The sequence below is a fragment of the Kogia breviceps genome, chromosome 14 (genome assembly GCF_026419965.1).
Source record: "Kogia breviceps isolate mKogBre1 chromosome 14, mKogBre1 haplotype 1, whole genome shotgun sequence".
NCBI classification, from domain to species: domain Eukaryota; kingdom Metazoa; phylum Chordata; class Mammalia; order Artiodactyla; family Physeteridae; genus Kogia; species Kogia breviceps.
Window position 1 is genome coordinate 10557461 of NC_081323.1, and position 20019 is coordinate 10577479.

General features: G+C 37.8%; 1 protein-coding gene across 3 annotated transcripts in view; it reads left to right on the forward strand.

The window, feature by feature from the left end:
• ADNP (activity dependent neuroprotector homeobox) overlaps positions 1-20019 on the forward strand; it is a 31243-nt gene that overhangs the window by 889 nt on the left and 10335 nt on the right. The window contains exon 2 of one of the 3 annotated variants that reach the window (XM_059036483.2): positions 1199-1372. The exons of 1 other annotated variant lie outside the window; for it this stretch is intronic. The gene's annotated coding sequence lies outside the window, so the exon portion shown is untranslated. Of the gene's footprint in view, positions 1-1198; positions 1373-2781; positions 2803-20019 lie in introns of those variants that run through there. One more of the 3 variants, XM_067013627.1, reaches the window with a different exon arrangement.

Consider the following 20019-nt stretch of genomic DNA (forward strand, 5'->3'; position numbering starts at 1 on the left):
CTGCCCAAGACCAGGCGCTAAGGTCTAATAGTCTTTTCAGCCACACACATACCCACAGTGAGTCTTCTTGATGTTCTTGCCTTCCCAATTCCTCTGGACAGTTCTTGCCATAACCCCATTTCTCAGACAAAGGCTTAGGAGGGAAAAGAACCAAACTGTTTCCTGTGTTTGCCATTTTGATGCTGTCCATCCCCACACACCCAGTCTCTTTGCCTGATGCTTCTTGTGCCAGTGTCTTGAACCTTCAGAATGGGGAAAAAACAAAAACAAAAAAACTCCTGGGTAGCTTGATACAGTTTCCTTATAAATCCGCATTGTTGCTTCTGGTTTATGGCCTTGAAGAAAATACCAGCCCCCACCCAAAATGCACCGCAGCCAAGTCGGCTAAAGGCGATGAGTGTTGGAGTCAGTAGGGGGCGCATTCCCTGCACTGGGTAAGGCTGCAGAGGGGGGAAGGGCCCCAGAGCTAGAACAGGATGTGCTTCACAGCGCCTTCTACAGACCATGGGAAAATGGACCCAGCAAGACACACTCGCACACTCTTAGTTGGTGAGCTGACAGCAACATGGTGAAGGATCAAGTGAGTCAAGAGCAGTGATTTTATTTCTTTAAAAGAATTCACTCTGCGTTTTAGAAGTTCTCTCTTTTTACTTTTTCAAAACTGTTGACCCTTAGACAATCCACATTTGTTCTTGAGGAATCATCTTGGCACATCCTTGGTACACAGATATCCCCTTCTCTGGAATTCTTCCACCTTAAGCTTTGAATGTGTCACCATATCTTCCCAGGGTCAGATGGTAAAGGGAAAAGTTTAAAACCTGAGAGTAACAGGTTTGGGGGAATTGCTGATTACATCCCTTCTTCATGGCCTCAACCTTTTCAACTCTTTGAGAGTTAAAAATCCTTGAGGGATGTTAGATTTTAGTGGGGTAGTAATTTTTGTAAGTATGTAGATGGGTGTCATGATTTGCAAAGCCTTGTTGGTAAACATCAAGCCCATGTTGAGTTCTTCATTGTCAGACTCAACAGAGTTGATTGTAAAATTTTCTTTCTTTCCAACTTTGAACTTGCGGTTGCTGTTCATTATCTCAGTAGCCAACCGCCTTTGCAAAAGTGTTGACACCAGTCTTCTGTGAGCACCCACTTTCTTAGGGTGTGTTGATTTCTATAGATTTTACTCCTCTTGTTATTTCCATAGGTGTGAGATGCACAATGCGAAACCTAGGCCCCAGCTTTTGCACCATGATGCACAGGGTTGTACTTTTTGTACTGAACTGATAGGTGGCCTAGTGGTTATGCCCTGTACTACCATTTTGAGGATCTGGACTCCGTTCCTGCCTTGCTCTTTGGACCACATTGTCAATTCACACCGGTGGGTATATTCATTTTGGAGGGTGGGAACTGCAGCAACAGGGAAGCCAAAGACTTCTTCCTCCTTGGTCACCACCAAAGCCAACACTTCCAAAATTTCAGCCTAGCCACATTCCTCAAGGAACCAGTTAGAGCTGGTTGCAGATGTGGGTTCTGAACAGAGAAATGACTTGTGGCTTGTTTAAGAGAAAATTTTGAAGTTGCTAATATTGTTTTAATCATTTGCATTCTGCACTCTTGTGTATAAAATATATTAAGTATTCAATTACTGCTATTTTGATGACCCAATCTCAAGAGTTGCTAAGCATTTAGAAACCTTAAAGATTCTCTGATCAGAACAGGCCTTTCCATGAACAGGTACTTGCTACCAAAGATGGACAGTGGTTGTTGATACTTAAGGGTACTTTTAAGACTTTGTTGCAGGTATTTTATAAAGATATACACCAAGATAAATTTATGGGAAAATGAACCGGTGTATTCTTTGATACATATAGTTAACCAGTTGGTGCTTAGGGGAGAATTTGCATTGGACATTTGCTACCAGGTAACATTTTGGTGAGTGAAAAGGAGGCAGCTTGGTTCAGGTATTCCACTAGAGACTTAACTAATTGCTTTTACAATTTATTTAGTAATCAGAAGAATCAGATATATAATCTAAAGGGTATTGTAATCTTTAAATACTTTTTAGTATTAAGTAGATATAATTTTGACTTGAATTTGTGTTTGATATAGTATTATACGACTTTTTAAATGAGTAATGTGAATACCATTTCTTCTTTGAGGGTGTGTTGGAGGTGAAGTTTGTGAAGGTGCTTTTGTTTGACTTAGCAGATTATACATAAGATATAATGTTAACCGATGTCCTTAGTGGTAATAGCCATTTTCCCCCTACGGGAAAACTTACTGTGAGCTCTTAAAAAGCATATATTCTGCAATTTCAAATGTTTCCTGATTTTGGCATTCCCTTCCCGCCCCCCGCACCCCCCCCCCAAAAAAAAGGTGAAACCATTGGACTTGAAGGCTGGAATTTAGGTAAACTGTGAGGGTTCATTAAAAAGTCTCAATTAACTAGAGGATGGGGAATGGGTGTTCTATTTAATTGAACTTTAAGTAGAAGTTCTTTCTTTGTCTTGGCCCTTGTTGAAAATTTCCTAACACTGCCTTACCTAGAGGCTGCTATACTTCGAACTAACTAAATCTTTGCTTTTTGGCTCTTATAGTCTCTGTGTAGGAAATAGAGGAGATTGGGCTGTGAATCTCTAAAGACCCTTGTTCCTGTTAATTCTGAAAGTCATTGATTTTAAACATATCCATTGTGAATTTGTCTTGCTTAAATTTCTCTTTTTTTCCTTAAACCAGAGTGCAGGAAAAGTTCTAATACTATTTATATTAAAAATAAAACGTCACCATGTTGAACAGACTAAGTGTCAAGTAAGTTCTTGATTATTGTTATTTTGATGACCCAGTCTCAAGAGTTGCTAGAAACCTTGAACATTCTCTGATCAGAACAAACCTTTCCGTGAACATGTACTTGCTCCCAAATAATCAGTAGGCTTTTATCAAGTAAAAATGAATTTTGATTTTTATTATTAACATACATGCCTACATTTATTATTTATATTTGATTGCTGAAAGCATAATTATATTAGGTACATTATATATTAAAGTAACTACTTACAAGTTTTGGAAAATGTTAAAAATAATTTTTAGAATTGTGAAATGTTAAATATTTAGCAATCTGGTGGTTAATATATTTAAGGTGATGTACACATTTTGTGACTTCATATTTAATTGTGAAAATTACAGTTTAACAAGGAACATAGAGCTATTCTGTTATAAAGGAGCAAGTAGGGATCCCTACCTTAGATAGGGAAAAAATAAAAGAAAAATTTCAGAATTTAAGTAGTATTTTTTTTTTGAGAACCATGCATAAATAACAAATTGCATAAGTTGTAGTAGACCTTGATTTTATTAATGGTTGGGTGGGTGTATACATAAAATACAGTTCACTTTTTTAGTGTTGAAATGACATTAAATACAAATAAAAGGTGCAAATATTGGAGATAATATTTGGAAACAAAACATTTGTTCAGGAAAAAACATCAGAATTAAATGTCGGGTTTTTTTTTTAATCTGTTTAACTCTTAGATAAACTTTTAAAAATGATGTGAAACTACAAAAGTTTTTTTGAAATTCTTATTAGAACCTAATTTGTAGTTTACATCAAGGTGCCCAGTACTGTTGTGCAATGAGCTACTTGTTCAACCTAGACTTCCAAAGGACTTCCGCTTTTAAAGAATGTCATGAAGTCTGTTATGTCTTCCAGAAGGTAAAATACAAGAGTGTAACTGTCATCTACTTGCCTAAGAGGCATGAACATTAAGAAAAATGTTGTTCACCTATGTAGATAATTTTAGTTAGATTCACAGAACTTGACGTGTTATTAGCATCACATGAACTTACAGAAGTTTTTCCTCCCCTAGTTTTGTGAGAACTTGTGGTATTAAGTCTGGAGCAAATGGCATGTTTTGCTGATGTGCATATACATTTTATGTTGTTAGTTTGGGAACTTGGCGTTTGAAACTGGTATGAACCAAAGCCCCACACTAATTAACTGAATTGGTATCTTGAATGTAGAGGCTGTTTCTTGTTTATACGTTGGCACTTTCCACCTTGATCGTTGAGACACTTTATAAGAACAGCCACCTGTGTTTTGCCCAGCATGAGTGGCCACAGTTCCATGTGACTGCATTTTTGTTGTTTGTTTGTTTGCCTGATCTTGTCCATTAGAAAGTGAGGAGAAGGATGATTGTGCTCCCTCAGTCTCTTAACTGTCTTAGTACCCCTTATACCTTTGTTTTGGTCATGACCTACCTTTGATATCTGCCAGTTTAGAGGTCGGCTTAAATGAGAATCCACATTCTGCCTCACTGGAAAGAGAAAGCTCTCTACATATTAACAGGTCTCTCAGATTGGGATATATATATATGTATGTATCAACTTGATTATATGGGGATATTGTGTATATATAGGAAGTCATGGATAAAATGTGAGCCAACTATGTAAAGTGAGTTTTGATCTAGGGGTGCGCATTTTTGTTCTAATACGTGTAAGATGCAAAATTCTTTTCACTGTTTCCATGCTTGGTTCTCTCATCTCCATGTATGTGTTCATGTCCTTTGCCTTTAGGACTTCTTTGAGATGCACTTACGGTCCTCTTTGGTTTCATTGATCCCTAGCTTAGTTCCAAGACAGCAGCGAGAGAAATCCTGATACCTCAAGAATTTTAGCAGTGTTCCAGAAAATAAAGGTTTGGAAATTAAGAGAAGAGCATAAAAGACTGAATAGAATTACCAAGGGAAGGCTGCCCTGAACATATGCCACAGTTTAAGATTGAGTTATCATTCAAAAACATGCACGAGACTCCTGCATTGACCATCTCTTAGAATTAAAAATAAATCCCTCCACATCCTAATCCTTCTCCAGTAAGGGTATAGACTTGTACTTGAGTCACTTAGCTTTGGGTTGTTTGTGTTTGTCACTTCTCATATGACTTGGTTGATGTCTTTAATAAGGATGAACTATAAGTGTAAAGGCCCCTTTGCTGGCCTTTTTGGTATTATAAAATAATAATACTGGTGTCATTTTCTAAGCACTTCGTAAACCATTCTCAGTTCTCTCGGGATTGATTTCACAAGTAGGGAAATCAAGGCACTACCGCGTGCAGTGATGAAGTGAGCCATGGAATATGTCTGGGCTGGTTCTCAGGTCTGTTTGGAACACAGGCTTTTATAGTGCCCCTGTGAGCTATTTGGCTAATAAAGGCCCACATGAGTCCTTCGTAACTTCTTAGTGATGTTTTGTGCTTGGATGTCAGCTAACAGCCAAGGATCCCAAGTGGGCTCCGCAGCTAAAGCAGCTAGCTTCACTAGCTTCTTTACCGGTGAATTGTGCTCGTGGTAGTTAGTTGAAGTAGCAACTGTATAAGGTTTGAAGTTGCCTGTATTAGGATCTAAAAAGAAAGTTTGTTTATGGTCCATTGCTTTTCCCAGCGTTTTGGTGTAGGGCAGTCTTGTTCCTTCTCTCCTCTGAGCAGTTATTTTTCCTTAGACAGATAATTGCTGGCTTTTGCCCTCTGCCTTTTCTTTTTCTGAACCCTCTATGCCCCATTTAAGAGCTTGTGGAGACCTGTGCTTCTCTTGAAAATCTGTAAGGCTTTCCTTTTCTGATGGGGGCTGGCAACAATTGAGGACCTGTATGAGTGGTCGGTCTCTTGAAACCTGATATATCTGAAGAAACTTCTATCTAGTGGAAATGTGGTGGAATTTATTAAATGTACATTTAAGTCAACAGTTAAAATTCTTGCTCTTGTGAAAGAGATGAACTGAGACTGGGTGTGTCCTAATGCAGGGAGTGCTTAGAATCCTGGTTTGAGATCAGAAAAATATAAATAAAACTTCTGCGGAAAGTGTAAGGATTGAGCCATCAAGTGGCAAAACCTGCTCTAAGAATAATGCTTTTGCTTAACCCTTGACTCTAGGAGATAGCTTAGAAAAACGTGAGAAGGTGATTCAAATAAATTACATATTTTGTTGTTCAAGAATGGTGAGAAAAATATATTTCCCATTACTATGGGAAAATTATTTTGAGTAGTTTTGAGACAGCATGGAAAACTTATTAAGGGATTGAAAATAACCTACTTTTTGTCTTAGGCCATTTAGATGAATACCAGTAGCATGCTTCTGGAATGATTATAAATGGACATATCTGGATGTTCTCTTAGGCCTGCTCGTTAATTGATTTCCCTTTTTCACACTTCTCTTAAGCCAGGTTGTTCACCTGTATTGACAGCAAGCAGCGCTAAGCCTATGGAGTTCTTATGTAGGCAGCATGGTGTTGGAATCACTCCCACAGTATGTCTTGCTGGAATGCCTGTTTAAAATGGAGTAAATTGGAAAATGCTTCCCATCTCACAGTCTCCCTGAAGCTAGATTGGGATGTTAGAGATGTTCTCAATCCTTTTTGTCCTTTTTTAAGTAGTGAGGCATCTTTCCCCCTTTCAAATAAAATTTTGTGTGAACTCTAGTATATAAAACTGATTAAAGGGGCAGCTTTCATGTTGTCCCTCAAATGTCAACTTCCCCTCTAGCTGTATATGTCTCTTACAGTCTCTCAGCACACTCTTGAGAAGTACCCTGAAAACCATTGGTTCCATTAGTGTTCTAGAAGTTCTGGTGGTTACAGCTAGGGTTCTTGTCTGAAATCTGAATACTCAAAAGCAACAGGATAAGCAGCAACCATAACAGTTCCTAGTTGTAGGCACTAGTTTTTTAGTCTGAAAGCCTTCTTAAAAGAGGAGTAACCCAAATTTTATATTATATAATATATATGTATTTAATAAGCAAACTCTAGGTCAAACCTTTATATTTCTAAGTCACCTAGGTTTATTTTGGGTACTTGAGAATGTTCTATTGTATAACCATTATAAGTGCCACAGAGCTTGTAAAGTTAATATGCTAACTGTAACATGAATGGTTCACACAGATATATAAAAAACACTCTTATGTGTAAGTATAAATGCACACTGGAATGTGTACAGGAACAGATGTGTGGCAACCACATCTGATTCTCAGGAATAATGACAGTCTGTGCTTTTTAAAAGAGTATATCCTGGTATGAACTCATAATTTTCAGAGTGATTGTTCCAGTATCTGACCTGGTTTAAGGTAATAATCATAATAACTGCTTTAAGTATTAATTGGCATCATCTTATTTAATCCTTCTGACATTTGAACAGTAGAATGGTGTTAATACTGGTTATACCATAGGAAACAGACCTCCAGAAGTAAAGTAAGATTTTGGGTCACAAAGCTAATAAGTGGCAGAGCAAGGATTTAAACACACATCTGTCCAGCTCTAGAGCTGTGTTCTTTCTTACTACATTGTACCATCTTTCTTTTCTAGCAGGGGGAAGCTTTAGTGTATTATGTCACCCTACTTATTATAGAAGTTTAAAGTTATGAGGGAAAAAATTTTTACACGTGGCTGAAACGTAACCTAAATATTTGTTCAGGAAACCAGTGTAGTCCTACTGGAAGACACACATTTTGATGTTGGCTATAGGCTTTATACGTAAATTTTTTCTCCCCATCCTTGTGCTATCATTTCAGTATCTTGTTATCTTATACCTAAAGTTCTGGCTATTTTGCAGATGTTTCAGATTGAGTAGGTAGGTCTGGAATGGGTGTAAGCTCCCTCAGGTGATTGTGACAATGGCTAGGTCTGGTATCCACTCTTCTACTTAATCTACTTACTCCAGACCTTTTTTAATGGGACCTGCCAAACACAACCAGATTAATTCTCTCAAAGTGCCATTAAAATTGTATCACTTCTCTACTCCAGTACCTGCAGCATCTCCTCAGTGCCTGCTAGACCTGGCAGCAGGCTCTAGCTTCACACTCAAGGCCTCCATTCTATCCCCATCCTGCCTTTCCAAGCTTGTCATTCATTACTACTCAGAAGCTTGACATAGCAGCCATTCTGACTCTGCAGTAGTTCCTAAAACTCCTTGCTTTTCCACCTCTGGAACTGTGCCAGTGAGACTTCTGTTGCAGTGAGTGCAGATTCTCCAACCTAACATAGTGGCCGCAGCTCAACAGCTACTTCTGCCCTCTCCTGACTGCCCCTGCTGAGAATGAACTGTCCCTCTTACAAAGCCTCAGAGCATCTAGTTTGTGACACATCTGACATATTGCATCGTTTCCTGTATATATTTATGGGGTGTTATCTCTATAAGACCTTTGTAGGCAGGGACTGTTCATTCATTCTACACTTACTGAGTGCCTGCTATGTGCCAGCCAATGAAGAACGTGTTAGAGAATATAGCAGGGGGAAAAAAACGGTCAGGGTCCTTGTGATGGACATTCTTTGCCTTGAATAGTGAGATGGCATCCTTGTCCTCCTGTGTATTTTAAGGGTTCTATTTAGCCTATTGGTTGAGATCAGGACAATTAATCTGTGCTGAAAAATGATTCATAGTGATTCTAATTTAAAGACATAAATATCTCTTTACCAGTTGTATGAATTATACTTTCAGGTCATATTTTACTAAATCTCTTGATCACCTGTGATGAGCATTTAAAATAAATTGAAACTTTTAAGTTATAGTGTCATTGTAATTTTGGTGATTGATAATGTGGTCAACCAGGCTTTTTATTTCCCATTAGATTCTTGGTTTGATATTAATGAGCCACACCAATATGAAAGAAAATAAAACTTGCTTAAAGGGCTAAAATTAAATTTTTCATCTTTCTGTTACCTTTGAAAAGGCTTCCTGTTTTATTTTTCCTGGGACCTCTCCCCTTTTACAGTTTTATCTTGTAACTGTGTGAAAGAAACTTAAGGTGATTTGAAAATTTAATACATGGAAATTCTGTGAAAATCATTTCTGTACTGCTGCTTCATGCTCTAGAATCATTTCAATTTTGCAAAATTAAAAAATAATTGAACTCATTAAAGTAACTCTAGCTGGATTAAACTGTTAGTTAAGGCAGAGTGAATTTGGGCCTTTGACATTGACAAAAGTGATATATTCCTCTGTTCCTGGCCTCTTGGAGTGGAGCAGATTTTCCAGGAAAGTGAACTCTCTACTAAGATTTTTTTTTTTTTTTTAAGTGCTTAACAGTTTGGGGGCTGTTGATATATTACCATAGAGTCACTCGTTTAAAATTGTCCAAAATGGTCTGGAAATTTGTAAAGGCCTTCAAAGTTGTTCTGTTACATCCAGGACTTGCTCTAGAGGATCTATCCTGTTCAAAGGAATCTTAAACAGTCTTAACAGATGCTTAATATTCATAGTTTTGGCAAAGAGACCCATCAGTGATAAATGTCTCTGATTTTGAACCTAGACTGCCCTGCTGATAAAATTACAAGCAGCCTTATCTGGTTCCATATTCACTACTCTTGTCTTAACGTTTTCTAGGGGCCACTTTTTTTTAACTTTATTTTTAATTGTGGTAAAATATATATAACAAAATTAATTTATCATGTTAACCAACCACTTTTAAGTATACAGTTCTGTGATATTAAGTATATTCACATTGTTGTGCAGCAGCTACCACTATCCATCTCCAGAACTTTCTTCATCTTGCAAAACAGAAACACTATCCCCATTAAACCACCCTTCTACTTTCTGTCTCTATGAATTTCACTACTCTTAGTCTCTCATATGAGTGTAATCATGTAATATTTGTCTTTTTGTGACTGGTTTATTTTGCTTAGCATAATATCTTTGAGGTTTATCCATGTTTGCAGTAGCTACTTTTTTAAAAATAAAAAGTAAAATCAATTTTAATTTTTAATCCAATATATCCAACAAAGTATTGTCATTTCAACATGTAGTCTATTTTTGGAAGGGTATTTATGAGATATTTTGCATTTTTATCATACTAAGTCTTGGAAATCCCAAGTATATTTTATGCTTAAAAGCGTATCTCAGATGGGCAAAGAAGATGTATAAATGGCCCAAAAGCATATGAAAAGATGCTCAACACCACTAGTCATTAGGGAAATGCAAACTAAAACTACAATGAAAATATATCTCACACCCATTAAGATGGTTACAGTCAAAAAAAAGTATTGGTGAGGATGTGAAGAAACTGGAACACTGCACTGTTGGGAGTGTAAATGGTAGAACCACAGAACTACCATGTGATCCAGCAGCAGTGTCTCGAAGAGATACTTGTACACCCATGTTCATAGCAGTATTATTCACAATAGCTGGAGGTGGAACAAGTGTCCAACAGGTGAATGGATAAATGTGATATATACATAGCATGGAGTATTATTCAGCTGTACAAGGAAGGGAAATCTGACATGATGCTACAACTGGATAAACCTTGAAGGCATTGCTAGGTAAAGTAAGTAGTCACAAAAGGACAGATACTTTGATTCCACTTACGTGAAGTACTTAGAGTAGTCAGAATCATAGAGGCAAAACAGAGTGGTGGTTGCCAGGTGCAGATGGATGGGGAGAAATGGGGAGTTACTGTTTAATGGAGATAAAGTTTCAGTTTTGCAAGGTGAAAAGAGTTGTGGAGATGGATGGCGGTGATGGTAGCACAATAAAAGTTTAAAGTACCTCAATTCAGTTCAGCCTAGCCACATTTTAAGGGCCTAATAGCCATTTGTGGCTAGTATCTGCTGTATTGGAAAGCATAGTTCTTAAATATAAAATTTTCAAGCAACATTGGTTTTCTTGCTGCTTGAGTAAATACTGAAATACATCTATTCCTTTTGTTGTTTGTTTAAGAAAAATTATGCATGCCTAAAATCTGGAAGGATAAGTATACCCCAGTATTTACTACTGTCTTTGGGTAAAATTATTTGTGTTCTTCGCCTTATCTACATCTTGTAATCTTATACTAGGCCTAATTGCTTCTTTTTTTTTTTTTAAACAGCTTAAGATATCTTTCATATACCATACAATTCACCCATTTAAAGTGTATAATTCAACGTTTTCTAGTATATTCAGAGTTGTGCACCTATCACCACAATTAATTTTAGAATATTTTCTTCACAAAGAACCCAGTACCCCTTGACAATCACCTCTATTCCCCCCGCCTGTCTCCTCCAGCCCTAGGCAACTTGAATCTCCTTTCTGTGTCTGAGATTTGCCTATTCTAGATATTTCATAAAAACGGAATCATACAATAAGTGGCCTTTTGTGACTGACTTTTTTCACTTGGCATAATATTTTCAGGGTTCATCATGTTGGAGCATATATCGGTATTTCACTCCTTTTTATGGCTGAATCATATCCCATTGTATCAATACCACGTTTTACTTAACCAGTTATCAGTTGATGGAGATTTGGGTTGATTTTCCTTCTCGGATATTATGAAGACTGCTGAGAACATAACGTGTACAAGTTTTTGTGTGGGCATATGTTTTCATTTCTCGATTGCTTTTGTAACAAGAATGAACGGAATTTGGCAGGGGAAAGGAGACTAAGAGGTAGTTAGTTGAGAGCCAGCTAGTCTCCTGCCTACCCCTGCCCTTTAGAAAAGGAAAAAAGATGACGAAAGCCTCTGCTTTTCCGAAGCAATTTTCAGAAGACTATGCTTTGAGTATTGATAATGGATAACTGGTCCATTATCAATAGGAGAGATGTAGGATATATCTGTTTTTTGAAAAGGTATTGTTTTATTGAAGGATTCTGAAATTGTGGTTTTCATTTTGCAAGATATTACCATTACAGGGACTTCCCTGGCAGTCCAGTGGTTAAGACTCCTCACTTCCACTACAGGGGGCATGGGTTTTATCCCTGGTTGGGGAACTAAGATCCCACATGCTGCACGGTGTAGCCAAAAAACTTTTTTAAAAAATTTTTTAACTAAAAATATATATATATATATTACCATTACAGTTTGTATAGAAAGATATCCGTCAGATGTGACCATCTAGTGACTGTTGGCATCCACGTGATGTTAAAAGCACTTTAGGGCAAGTGGTCTCAGAGCTGAGTTCATGTTTCACTTCTTTGGATGTGATTGGACCATCTGACCTGAGATATGTGTGTGTATTCTTAATCTCCGTATCTCCACTTGAGCTGGTTTGGCTGAATTATTTATGGTTATTTCAACCTTGGGTGTTAAAGTTTTGGCACTTGCAGATGTGTGTATATAACATGCTGTTGTTTACTTTTAATTAATGTCAGAGGTCAGAGCTTCATCTGCATGGGTAATGGGAAGAACACTGCATTCTAGGTCTGGAGATGACCTTGAGACCCAGCTCTGTCATTGACATGCTCATCACCCTTAAACCAGTTGCTTCACCTCAGTTGCTAATCTGTAAAATGAGAAGTGTTTAGATTAGGCAAAACCCTATGTTCTTTTCAGTGATTCAAAGTGCTGCTTTTTCATAACTGATTTTAGTTGGAATATGAATCTCAATCTCTTGTCTTTCCTAAGGCATGTACTTTGTTCTTTTTCATTTTGGAATTAGCATGTTCATGCCCCTTCGATTGAGAAGATACTTAAAGATTGTTGATAGTTATTTCTCTTCTAACCAGACATGGATTCAGAATAGCATATCTTTTTCTCATCAGCTAAACCAGCTAATGCTGAAAAAGGCGGCACATATGCCCAAAAAAAAAAAAAAAAAAAAAAAAAAGGATTGATTGTAGTTATATGTGTAAAGTGGCTGCCACCAACACAAATGCACCTTTTAGGAGCATTAATTTAAAAATAATATCTAGAATTAGAGAAGTGTTGTCCCACTTGACCTGATTATGTCACATGTGGAATAACAGTTTATTCAGGGCACCAAAGAGATTGACCAACTGGAGCCTGTTCATTGGAGATTGGCGTAGGCGGTAACAGAAGGAATGGTGAAAAGAACTGAGCACGGTTAACTTGGAGAAGGGGAAGTCTTGAGAGGGAAGGAGGAAGTGTCTTAACTTGAAAGGCTGTTAGGTGGCTATGTATTTAGACATCTGTAGCTGAACTGAGAGTTGTGGGCAGGTTACAGAGCATTGTAAAGAGTAAACTTGGGAACAGAGCTGTCCAGTGTGTGGGACAAGCTGCCTGGTGGGGTCTGTGCTTCCCTCACAAAGTAATCAGGCAGGGAGTCTCTCAGAGAGAGGTTGTTTGTGGAAAGGATTCACACATTGTTCATAGAAAGTGGCCAAAAGTATTACTGTGATAAAACATTTTTGTACAGGATGATGTATTTAGATAAATACACTTATTTTGCCTTGCATAAATATGGTCTACCTACCAAAGAAATAGTTATGAAAACTTAATTATAAGGAATTTAATAATTGATTTGGTTAAACACTTGAAGAAAACCTTTTTTTCTGAAGTGGAGGCAGTTTTATATTGGACACTTTACTCAGTTAATTGGGTTTCTTTTATTACCAAACTGAAAGAATAGTAAAAAATTAATGCAGTTAGTAGTTAAGAACAGAAGAAAAATCAGTTACATTTCCTGCCTGCTTCTTGTCTTTATTAACAGTGTTCTAATGTGATTATCCTAAACAACATAATTGATGTTCATTATTTAGCTTTTGGTGCAAGTGTGTCTTCATTGGCAAAGTAGTTTCTCTTTCTAATCCTTCTGGGCTTTCCAAATACTCCCTTTTTTAGCCTCAACACTACTGAACATTTTCTGGTGAGATGGAAGAGAAGGAAGACTAAAACTTTGCTTTTACCTCTGTCATGCTGTACCGTTTTATCTGCTAATCCAGAAGAGCATTCTGCCCCTGGATAGTCAGACAGTTACTTGTTTCTTGGTATTTGGGATTGAGGAAGAGAGGAAAAGGAGGAGACCAAGATGCCTTTATGTGAAGAGCCTGTGGCATCCAGAAGGTCTTTTGCCAAACCTTATAGGAAATTGAAAGATAAGCTGCTTCTGTTCAGGACTGTGTTTTAGAAAAAGATTCAGTAGGGTGATTGCTTCCAGACTGAATGTAGGCTCTAGGGTCTCGATGTGTTCACTCATCGGAGGGTGGTTCTAGAAAGACTTTATGAGGTTCATTTTTTTCCAAATACTACAACTATTACATAAAGCTTTTTACATCTAGTTTAATTTAAATGTAGGGTTAGTGACATCCTGAAAAGCAAATAAGGTGTCTGTGTTCACCACTTTGGATCCCAGAATAGTCAGGAAAGATAAACACTTGCTGGTTATAAAAAGAAAGTGTTTTACAGTGACCACACTTTTTTTTACTCAGTGAGTGATATTGACAGGTATTAAATATGTTGTTGAGGGGGTGGCAGGAGGAGAAAACAGCAGAAATATGGGAATGATTTTTTCTTTCTGCCTAAATAGTTTTTAACTTAATGGGTTCAGAATCCACAGAGATATCACAGATTTTTTTAAGTGCCATCATGGGTAGCAATGAAGTAACTGATGCTTTGATTCTCTTCCTGAGAGTCTTCTTAAAATGCCTGTGTCTCTTAGGAAATAGCATAACTTAATATTTTTAGTTAGATCAGTGGTTTAAAGGAACTTCAAATATCTGACTCTTAAACCCCAGTGTGGATTATATAAATACTTGCACCAGCATTAAATGGAGTATCGTTTTAAGTATTTAGGATCTGAATTTCTTACATATTAAATTGGGTTGATGATGTACCAAAAATGAAGTTGTTTATATTGTAGTAGTTTGAAAGTCTTCCTAATTTTTTATTAACTTAGAAAATATTGCTGCCTTTTTTCTTCACTACTAATGGCAACATTTCTAGCCTTTGATTCTCCCTCACCCCCTACCAAAAGGTATTTCCAGAGAGGCTGTATCTTTCTTCACAGCTTTAATGTAGAAATGTTTAAAAAACAACAGGGTATAAACTATGTTCTAATCGTTAGGCTTACTGTGGGCTTCCTATAACCATATTCTGATCAAACTAATTTAGGGGAGATTTTCAGTGAACTATTGGAATTCTGCTGTAGCCATCAAACATCATGCTTTGGTTGACTGTCCACTAGGTCCAGATTCTACATTTCAGTAGTCTGCTACCTTGGCATAAATTTGCATTATGAGCTTAGTTTAGACAAGTAACTATTTCAAGGAGATACTTGGAAACGTAGAACTTTTCCTCCTTCCTCTTTCCATCAACCTGTGCCCCTCCCTCCACTTTTTATCTTTTTTATATTTCAACTAAGATTTCTTTAAAAACAAGGATTTCACCCCTTTTAAGGTCAGGTGGGGTGGTGGAAACCACTGGTTTAGTCTAAGTAACTTGTGTTTAGGTTTTAGCAGGAAGAAGTATCTGTCCTGGTCTAGCTCTCAGTACAGTGTTAGAAATGTTTTTTCTGTGAAAATTCTAGATTTGCATTCACAGTATAACTGATGCAGTAGTTGTCATTCTGGTATATGTTCAAATTTCAGTTCCCAAATATTAGAAAGTAGCAGGGTTATGCCTGCAGGTGATGGAAACTGGGACACACTATCATATTTACCAGCATATTTACTGGCATGTTAAATTAGCACCATATGTTCTTATTAGGAACTTGAAACATACAAGAATGCACGTAAAAACATGAAGAATTTGTATACTGGAAAATGCCATGCTAGATCCATACTTGGAGTCATTTAAAATATCTGTAGAAGTTTGATTTGGAGGCTTTTTTTTTTTTTTTCTCCTGGCTTGAATATCTGTGCCTAGTCAAAGGTTTAAGGTTGGGTTTTATGGGGGTTCTTTTTGTTGTGTTGTTTTTACTTTCTGATGGCACAGTTATAAATACTTTTCTTCCCCTAAAAACAGGGACTAAATGATGCCATCCTTGATATGGTGGCTTTGCAGAGGGACTGCGATACACAGACAAGCCCCACCGACTATTGGTACATTAGGTCCTGCAAATCTTGCCTTAAGCCTGCTAAACTAGTCCCGGCATCTGTTGGGTTCCCCTCCATCTTCCTGACCCAGATGAGCCTGAGTACAGCCCCTGACTAGATCCAAGCCTTTTGGCAGAGCTCTGGTTTCATAAATGATTATAATTACGTTTCTCAGTTAATGACCTCTTTGGCTAAATGAAGTTCACAGTCATTGATGTTGTATCATCATCCTTGTACAGTCCTCCTATACAGATTCGGTCTGTAGATATTTCCTCGTGAGACAGGTTCTCTCTGCCTTTATTTACCCTTTTTGTACTTGGTGTAAAGGAGTACTTTTGCTTTTCGTATTTGGTGAGAAAAGAGGTACATGTATTTGATCAGTCTTACGTATTGTTATAATTTATGGGTTTTAGGTCATCATGGCTACAGATCTCAGATTTTCATTTCAGCCATCTGACTCTTGCTTTCTGAGGAAGGAATTGCTTTCTGAGTGGGAATTTGGCCGGGATTATTGGTAAAACTTCAATATTTTGGCCCTAATTAGTAGGTGTGGGTATAATTTGCAGATTGATACGGAGTGTGGCTGAATTATTCAACAGTGAATTTAAATCATTCTCAAAAATCAATAATTTAAGTCTAGTTCATCAGGTAGCATATGCTTAACCAAAAGTTACTTAACTTCAGTTAATAAAACGCAGACGTTAACTCCATTATTAATGGGTTTGAGCTTTCCCCAAAATCTTTTAGAATTTACAAAATGTTTTACTCTTTCCATACAGTGTTTTTGATTAATGAAACGATGGGCCAACGCCTCTTTCAGAATAATACATATCTCCCTGACAAATTCCTATTCCTACTATAGTCCCAATTCATAAGAATAATTGTTTTGCATAAAATTCCCCATCTTCCCTTACTTATTCACTTCACTTCCTCTTCTCTGTCCCACTACCCAGTGGGTCTACCAGAACTTTTGGTTGCAAGTAACATGAACCAAACTTGAGCAAAAATGATCATAATGATCATGTGTTCTTGTTCTTGTTTATGAAAAGTTTGGGGGAGGGATGGTTCAAGGGGGCTGTCTTTCAGGCACAGCTAGATTGAGGACCTTAAGCAGTATCAACAGGAGTGTTTCCCTTTCCGTGCTTTGCGCATCATCACGGTCCGCCCTGTTTGGGGCACATGTCCAGGTCTGTACTAACCAGTGTCTGCAGAGATAGAACACTGATTGGTTAACCTGTGTCGTATGTGCAGTGGAGGAAGGGCCTCTTAACTGACAGGATCTCCACTGAGGCAGGAGTGGCTCCAAGAGGAAGTTGGGAAGGGAGAAGCAAGCATCTTTAGTCCAGTGACCCAGTGCCTGCTGTATACCCCAGAAGCGATGGACTGTTCAAGGGGAAGAGCTGTGTCCTGTTCAACTTTCTGTTTCTAGCACATTAATGGGCAGGGTGCTCCAAAAATGATTGATGAACAGTGGTTTCGTTCTATTAATTTGGATGTTTTTCCCTTTTTTATGCCATGAGCTGAGAAGTTTATGGTTTGGCTGAAGGGAGCTCTCCTTGGTATTGGGAAATGGTGCTGACCTCGTCAAAATGGCCATCCTGATAGCCAGGGAGGCTCAAGAGAAAGGTTTAGCCACTGGGGACAAATGTGGAAAAGTAATCCCGTCCTTCTGCATTCCTTTCAATGCCCATCTCTAGACAATTTTTGACATTATTGTAAGACATCTTCCTCCCTAAGAGTAATGATTGTAAGAATTTGTTTTCATCTCTTCCTATTCAAAAGTGAGGAACACCTCTTAATCTCAGGCAGTCAACTTCCTATTTACTGTCCTTACCCCTCAGTTGAGTAAATAGGAAGGTGTGGGCCCCAAGAATCAGATAGATAACATCAATGAACCCTGAAGGCAGCTGTTGATTTGAAGTTGTTTCTAAACAGCAGGTGGTGGGCTGAAAAAAACAACAACAACAACATAGGGCCCTTCAGTTCTTTTTCTTATCACCCATAATGATTCTAACATTAACTGATAATAGTTTGTTGGAGACTCTTACAAGGAACGTTTGGCTTGTTACAGGCATGGAATGGAGGGTGGGAGTAGGAGGGAGCCTTCTTTGCTTATTATATTCCTATACTACATACCTGCTTTATATACTGAGAGAAGTGTTTTATTTAATAAGCGAAAAACCAGAAGAATCTCTAAGTGCTTTTGAGGATGCTAACACATATGAATGTGTTATTCTAGCTCCAGATGGACTAAATCTTGGAAATAGCTTCCGTGGAGGGTACCTCCATCTGGGGAAAGGGGCAGATGATAGAATTCCCAAGGTCATTAGAAATGTCAGAAATCTGCTTATGAAGACAGTTATAACCTTAACTCAGAATATTCTACATTTTTCAATGTAAACTTTCTCTCTCTCTTTTTTTTTTTGGCCTCACTGCATGGCATGCGGGACCTTAGTTCCCCAACCAGGGATCGAACCCGCACCCCCTGCAGCAGAAGCGTGGATTCTTAACTACTGGACTGCCAGGGAAGTCCCGATGTAAACTTTAACTTGGATTCTTGCTAGCTAATCATAGAACAAATAACTTTCTTGTAGCGTTTTCTAATAAGCAATGTCACTTTTATTTATAAGCCTGTTTAACTCAAATAAGTAAACTCAAGATTTATTCTGTTGCTGAAATATCACCTTCCATAAATAAGTTTTTTGTAACTAAGCTCCCTTAGAGCATATTCTTACTTTTTCAGAACCGTAGGTGGATAAATTGGATACAACGAAGCAGCGAGGTGCTTCACTTGGAGGTCTTGAAACAACTTTGTTAGCTGTGGGTGGGCACTTAGAACACCTGGTATTTTCCATAGGAAACTGGGTTTTCCTTTATCCTGAGCTGCAGCTTGGCTCCCTAGCATGTTTTCTGTATAGAAGGGGGGGCTGCATTTCCAAATCTCTGTGTGTGTGTGTGTTTTTCTGTGCTCATCCAGGAGGCAGGGAAAGCCAGAAAGGGCTGCCTCTGGGGCACGTCTGTGCTCTGAAGTAAAACAGGATTCACACGGGATGTTCCAGAAGAACTGGATTTTGACCCATGGAGAGTTGATAAAATGAATGGAGAAACAAAATGTCTCTTTTCAGAATTGGGTGTTTATGAACATTCATTTTGATGCCTGGTCTCTTCAGAATTAGCCTATAACACTTCCTGTATTTCTGGAACACTTTTCTTTTATTTCTGAAACATTTTTCTATCAGGTGGTTCTCTCTAAATGACCTAGTTTGTGCGAACCTAGTTTTTTTCTTTTTAATCCGTTTATTAAGCAACTGATTTTTTTTTAACCGTCAAATTCAGAACAATTTAGCAATAAAATTTCCACAAGGAATAATGGATTTGGCCTTGAATGCACACTAATTTGTATCAGAACTGACTTCTAAGTCTATTAGCTAAATGATACACAGATTATTAGATGGCAGAGAGTGCAGAGGACACCATAGTCGTGCTTCATAACTAGGAGTTCCATCCTGAGGATGGAAGAGGAGAACTGCATTCATCTTTTGGCCTCAGGTATACTAAGTTCTGGTAACATATCCAGATTTAGAATTTCTAGAAGTTGCTGGGATTTTTTGGTAGGCTTCATTTTTTTTTTCCATTTTTCATAGTTAATATTGATGTTTGGATTTGAATAATAAGTGAGGTAACATGATATCTTATTACATGTGTATTGACTTTATGATTGTGGTTTACAGATGGTAGTGGTATTATAGAGTGACAGCCTTGATTAATTAGAAAATGAGATTTGCATGTATTGAATACTAAATTTTAAATCCAGGTGCATTGGCTTTTGTTTCTGCCTGTTTTTGATTTTTAGAACTACTTTATATCCTGCAAAATTTATTTGGATTATTAAGTCGATGATTAGTTTTTACACTATTTTGTAGGAAACATTTATGGTCACATTGGAAGCCATACAAATTCTCAGCTGCCCAAGTTTTATTAATTTTATTTTCTTAACCTTTGTTTTTAAGGAACTTGGGAAAGTGGGTCTAAATTTCTACTTTAACGTATTGGGTCATTTAAATGATTTTTCAGTTCCCCCATACACACATAAGCTTTTCATTTTTCAAAAGGGACCCCCCAAAGTCTGTAACAGTTATTATTTGCTCTGATGCTGAGTGCCTGGCTTGCCCCGTCTCAGCATTCATTCCGTGGCATTAGTGAGTGCCTTTGTCCAGGTGTGGTGCTGGCTGCGGGGGCAAGTTACACAGCCAGTCTTGTCTTTTGTTTGGGTGGTGTGCAGAAACTTAAGGTTACCACAGCAATACGAA